Source organism: Anolis sagrei, chromosome 1 (assembly GCF_037176765.1).
Source record: "Anolis sagrei isolate rAnoSag1 chromosome 1, rAnoSag1.mat, whole genome shotgun sequence".
Taxonomy (NCBI): domain Eukaryota; kingdom Metazoa; phylum Chordata; class Lepidosauria; order Squamata; family Dactyloidae; genus Anolis; species Anolis sagrei.
In genome coordinates this window covers 125,761,928-125,768,952 of record NC_090021.1, presented here as the reverse complement: position 1 = coordinate 125,768,952, position 7,025 = coordinate 125,761,928, and positions in this window count along the sequence as shown.

Genomic DNA, 7,025 nt, shown 5'->3' with positions numbered 1-7,025 from the left:
TCTGCCTGTCTTCCCAAGAGAATTGCAGGATTTTTCGGAAGCAGTGCTGATGGGATCATTCCAGGAGTTTAGTGTGACATCTGTAGACAGTCCACGTTTTGCAGGTGTATAGCAAGATTGGAAGGACAATGGCTTTATAAAAAAGCACTTTGGTCTCCCTACAATGTCCCGATCCTCAAACACTCTCTGCTTCATTCAGAAAAATGTTACACTCACACAGCTCAGGCAGTGCTGTAATTTAGTGTCAATGTTGACTTTTGTGGAGAGGTAGCTGCCAAGGTAGTGGAAATGGTCAACATTTTCTAATGTTACATCATTAAGCTGTATTTCTGGCATTGGAGAGGGTTTGGCTGGTGAATGCTGTAAGAGCACTTTGGTTTTCTCAATGTTCAATGAGACACCGAGCTTCTCATATACTTCTGCAAAAGTGTTTAGAGTGGCTTGTAGGTCTTCTGAATGCACACAGCCTGCATTATCATCAGCATACTGGAGTTCTATAACAGATGTTGTTATGGAGCTCCAGTATGTGCTATAGCTTTATATCTTCAAATGCCAGGATAGAGACTGTAAGTTTGGAGGCTCCTTCATTATAAACAATGACAACAATGCTTGTTTGTTCCATTGTTTGTGACATATTATTTAAGCAGGAGCCCATATCTTCCAACATTTCACAGATGAAAACTGGGACACATGTTGCCAAATAATATTAACATTAAGTGTTGCCAAGGTTTTTTTTTTCAATAACAAAGGACACACAGGCCAGAAGAGGCTGCTTTTGCTTCTTCTTCTATGGCTGAACTACTCTGTAGAATTAGGATATTTTGATACTACTTTAACTGATATGACTCATTGCTATGGAATAATGGGAGTTTGATAAGGTCTTTAGCCCTCTGTGTCAAAGACTGCTACAAGCTACGGTTCCTGGAATTCCATAGCATTGTGTCAAGACAGTTAAAGTGGTGTCGAACTGCATTAATTCCATTGTGTAGATACACCTTGTAATTTTGAAAGCCTACTGCGAAGGACAAGATTCCCTCGTGTCCTCCACCTTGGAAGTGAATTTGCAGAAAATGAAGTAAGATGAAAGCATAGGGGGAAGGTGGGGTAGGAAAGGAAAGTTGGGACATTTTAAATCTGGTGAAACAATGAAACGACACAGGCTTTATTGGGTACTCCATGTCAGATTGGGGAGAAATGGAAGGTATGAAATTTTCTGGGTCAGGGGTATCTACACCCTAAGGTTTCAGGGCCATGAATAACACCCAGAGTGTTGGGAAATTGAATGAAAGACAGATAATTTTGTTTTATATTTATTTTGTACCATGAAAATGATAGCTGAGAGCCTAAATCAAGGCCCCTTCTGCACTGCGATATAATCCAGATTATCAAAACTGATAATCCACATTATCTGCTTTGAACTGGATTATGAGTCCACACTGCCATATAATCCAGTTCAAAGCAGATACTCTGGATTTTATTTGACAGTGTAGAAGCAGCCAGAGTTAGCCATAGAAGCAGGAGCCCCTGCAGTGGGTTAAACCCTTGTGCCGATAGGACTTAAGACCGACAGGTCGCAGGTTCAAAACCGGGGAGAGTGCGGATGAGCTCCCTCTGTCAGCTCCAGCTCCCCGTGCAAGGACATGAGAGAAGCCTCCCACAAGGATGGTAAAATATCAAAACATCTGGGCATTCCCTGGGTTTCTCTCACACCAGAAGCGTGTGAGAAGCCGACCACAAGGATGGTAAAAACATCAAAACATCTGGGCATCCCCTGGGCAACGTCCTTGCAGACAGCCAATTCTCACACACCAGAAGCGACTTGCAGTTTTTCAAGTCACTCCTGACATGAAAAAAGCCATAGAGACTGGAGAAAATGTGTTTTATTCAGAACTGTGTTCAGGATGATGAGCATTTAATTTTTAAAGTGTTTAAATGTCAGCAGAGGATGAACATGTGAAAGATTACATGATAATGTTGGCCCCAAATTTAATAAAGAATGGTCAAATTGATATATTGGGGGTGGGGGGGGTGGAACAAGGACATCAAATTCACTTTGTGCAGCAACCTAAAAGAAAAATGGATAACATGATATTTAGATGGTATCTAACCCCAAAAGAACTGTTGAAAACATCTCATAATATTTCAAACCAATGCTAGGGTTGTCAAGATGAGGAAAGGCCCCTTTTTCCATACGAGGTGGGTTTGCAAGATAACAAAGTGTTACTGGTTTAAGATTTACATGCTAATTCAAAAAAGAAATAGATTTTTCAATGTCACCAGAAATGTTTTGCTGGGCATTAGAGATAAAGAACTGGATAGTAAATATGGATTACGTCTTCAACATACGATAACACTATTTGCTCAAACTTGGAATGCACTAGAGTGCCAACAACACAGGAACGGATTGCTAAGGTTGCAGAATTAGCTCAAATGGTCAAGCTAACCTGGGTTTTAAATAATAAACCAGCTGGATATTTTTGAAAAATTGGAAACCGTGTGTGGTCTTTTTGAGCAAGAGGAAATCTATGGGTATTAGTTAATTTAGTAGGATTGTTTAGTTGGATCTGTTTTATCCCCCTTTCCTTTCAGTTTGGATGCTGCATCAGAAACCTTTTGTTTTTTAGTCTATTAGTGTTTGGCATTTTAGGACCCTTCTACACTGCCATACAATTTAGATTATCAAAACCAATAATCCATATTATCTGTTTTGAAAGGATTAAATGAGTCTCCACTGCTATATAATCCATTTCAAAGCAGATAACCTATATTTTATATGGCTGTGTAGAAGGGTCCCTAGACATTTCCAGAGAGGTGATATTGCAGGTATCAATCAAAAACACACAACATTCAAAAAATAGGGGAATTCCAGACAAGAACCAATCAGGGCCAGCTAACACCTCCTAACAAAGGATTCCCCCAGACAGCAATCGGCCAAGCTATGAAGCTACAAGGCCATTAAATGCTAATCAAGATGGCCAATTGCAACATTCATTCTTGCCTCAAACAAACAAGAGTTCTTTCTCCCACTCGTGACATTCCACAGATATATAAACCTCACTTACCTAGTTTCCAACAGACCTTACAACCTCTGAGAATACCTGCCATAGATGTGGGCAAAAAGTCAGGAAAGAATGCTTCTGGAACAAGGCCATACAGCCTGAAAAACTCACAGCAACCCAATAAAAATTGCAGTTCTTTATTCCCAGTTTTTCACTCTCACAGGGGTCCTGTGTCGCTATCCCCAGTGAATATAGAGGGCTGACTGTGTGTATATGTGTGCATATCTATCTTTCTATCAACTATCTATCCATCCATCTATCTCATTTCTACCTATCTATCTATCACTTTCATTTTCACTTCTTGTCCTTCCTTTTCTTCTTTTTTTTTTTAACTTTTCCCCTTCAGTGTTTATTATTTTGGCTGTGAGTCAGACTGTGTAAGCTTCTGGTGATGTCATTAAGCATGATATGCTTTTGTTGCACAGAATGTATCATTCAATAAATTACAGTAAGTGTAAAAAATGAACAAAATATATACACACCCACTTTTCTGGACACTGCTCTCACCCACAGCTTCTTCTCCTTCAATCTGAGAAACAGAGGACAAACTCCATCTGTGTTCATATTTGGGCATATGGATATTCATGCCAAGTTTGGTCCAGATCCACCATTGTTTGAGTCCACAGTGCTCTCTGGATGTTGGAGAACTACAACTCCAAAGCTCAAGGTCAATGCCCTTCTAGCATTTTCTGTTGGTCATGGGAGTCCTGTGTGCCAAGTTTTGTTCAAATCCACCATTAGTGGAATTTGGAATGCTCTTTGATTCTAGGTAAACTAGAAATCCCAGCAACTACAACTTTCAAATGACAAAATTAAATTTTTTGAGTGAGGGCCACTTGTTGGGTTAGTAGTCTTGTGGCTAAATTTGGTGGCAATTCGTCCAGTGGTTTTTGAGTTATGTTAATCCTACAAACTAACATTACATTTTTATTTCTATAGATGATATTATATTTTATCTACATTTTTAACTGTGTTGTATCCTGCTTTGAGCTGTGGGGAGAGGTAGGTAACAAACAAAATACATTACTGTTATTATTTATTAGTGTCACTTCATGTCTCAATAAGAGCAACCTGTTCAGGAAAAAAAACAAACTTCGATTGATAACTGTAGGAAAATTCTGTCCAGGATACGCACATGGTGCGTGGGAGGGATGAAAAGAGAGATCTGGTTCATAAAATCTATAAATGATTCAACGTGGCAAAGATAAGTCAAGCTTCTGGGAGGTTTATTCACTCAGGGATACAAACTTCTATTTCCATTCAGAGGTGGATCAGCCCCAGAAATGACATTGTTTCTTTTCTATGAAACTGGGCAAAAATTGGTCTTTGCGGTCCTTGGCCCTTTGAGATCCCAGGCCTTATATGAAGAATTGTCCACTTCCAGTTGCAAGATACCCCTGTATTGTTTCGCATGTAAAATACTGGCTTTTCAAACCCAGAAGTGGGCTGGAACACTGTTTGGGACCAGAAGTGACTTGGATTTTTGTGTCCCCCTCCCCCCAATTTTGGATTTCCTATTTTTATACAGACATACATAATGAGAAATCTCAGAGGTGAGCCCAAATCTAAATACAAAATTCATTTGTGTTTCATATATACCCCAAAGAATAGCAGGAAATAATTTCAAACAATATTTTAAATAGTCTTGTGCCTTAAAGAAAATTTGTGTACATTGAACCATCAGAAAGCAAAGGTATATTAAGCAAAGCTGAATGGTGCAACATTAGAAAATGTTGACCATTTTTGCTTCCTTGGCAGCCACCTGTCCCCACAAAAGTCAACATCGACACTGAAATAGAACACCGCCTGAGCTCTGCAAGTGCAGTATTTTTCAGAGCAGAGAGTGTTTGAGGATTGGGACATCCATAGGGAGACCCTGATACTTGATTATAAGAGCTATTATCAGAGGCGGCCCTAGGTAATTTTCAACAGTAAGCAAACAGTATCCCCCCCCCCCCCCACCAATCACTGATATATATTTTCTATTTGTTGTGGGAGTTCTGTGTGCCATATTTGGTTCAATTTCATCATTGGTGGAGTTCAGAATGCTCTTTGATTGTAGGTGAACTATACATCCCAGTAACTACAACTCGCATATGTCAAGGTCTATTTTCCCCTAAGAGTGCCCCTGGGCAAAATCAACTATACTACAAATGCTTACTTTTCATAATGGGTTGAGCCGCCCCTGGCTATTATCCTTCCAACCCTGTTATACACATGCAAAATGTGGACTGTCTACAGACGTCGCACTCAATTCCTGGAATGATTCCATCAGCATTGCCTTCGAAAAATCCTGCAAATCTCTTGGAAAGACAGGCGGTCAAATGTCAGCATGCTTGAAGAAGCAAAGAGTACCAGCACTGAAGCGATGCTCCTACACCATCAACTCCATTGGACTGCCCACATTGTCTGAATGCCCAATCACCATCTCCAAAAGCAGTTACCATATTCCTAACTCAAGAATGGAAAACATAATGTTGGTGACTAGGAAAAGAGATTTAAAGATGAGCTAACCTTAAAAACTGTGGCATAGACACTGAGAACTGTGAAGTCCTGGCTCTTGAGGGCTCTAGCTGGAAGTCAACTATTACCAGCAGTGCTGTGGAACTTGAAGAGGTACGAATGGAGAGTGAAAGGAAGAAATGTGCCAAGAGGAAGGCATGTCAAGCCAACCCTGACTGGGACCGCCTTCCACCTGTTAACCAATTCCCTCACTGCGGAAGAACATGCAGATCAAGATGCTCCACAGTCACCTATGTATCCACTAAGACACTACACTTAGAAGGCCATCATACTTGGACAATGAGGGATCACCTAAGTAACTAAGTAACATCCGTGTAGGTGATTTTGGATTTTGGCGAACCTGTACAGGATTCTTGTCCATCTTTGCCTGAGATTCCAATGAGATCCTCCTGCTGAGCTTGAGGAACCTATCATCTTGATTTTGTATAAAGAAGTGGCTTATGTTCTGTTTCTCGGAGGTAAACAAGGGCCAGCCTCCCGCACCTCCTGTCCTTCTGCAGGAGATCCTTCACCTCCATCTGGCTTCTTTCAGGGAGGAGGAAACTGTGGAAGAGACAAGGACTCAGCTGTTTGTTTCACATTTTCAAACAGCTAATAAAAAAGTGCTGTGGGCAGCAGAGCAAGAGCAACTTTATTAAGCAGCCACCGTGAGACCGTTTCGAGAAACCAAGGGGACGGTTTGTTCTCAGCTGGTCCCGTTCTGTGATCTTATAATAGAAGCCGTGGCTTCAGCAGTCTCCTCTGTACAATAACTGCTAAGTAAGTAACACAGAATCAAGAAAAATCTTCTGAATTCCTTTCCCATACCAGGGTGGGGAAAAAGATTGAAAGAAAGTATTTTATGGAAGAAAAAAAACCATAGAGGTTATTTTTACGGCACCAACAAGCAAATGTAGTGTTCAAATGGGTTCAGGAAGGTAGAAATGATGAGAACCAGATTTTGCCCTGACTTCCTTTGTCACCTTTAGCCTCCTTAGAAGAATTTCCTTAGCTTTGGCCCTTACCCCCTGCCTCGCTATTAAAGAACACTTCAAGGGAAGTTCATCAGAAAAATACAGTTCTTTGAAGGAGTAAATATCAACACCACAGTCATTAGGGAATGATTCTGCATACAAATAATAATAATAATAATAATAATAATAATAATAATAATATACCATGCCAAAAGATCTCAGTCGGCATTTGGAAACAATAAACGTTGACAAAATTATTATCTGTCAACCGCAAAAGGCCACCTTACTTGGGTCTGTGCGCATTATTCGAAAATACATCACACAGTTCTAGACGCTTGGGAAATGTTTGACTTGTGATTTTGTGATACGAAATCCCGCATATATATCTCGTTTGCTGTGACATACTGTACTGTGTTTTTGTGTCAGTAAAATATAATACAATAATATCAATAATAATATAATATATTATATATAATAATAATAATAATAT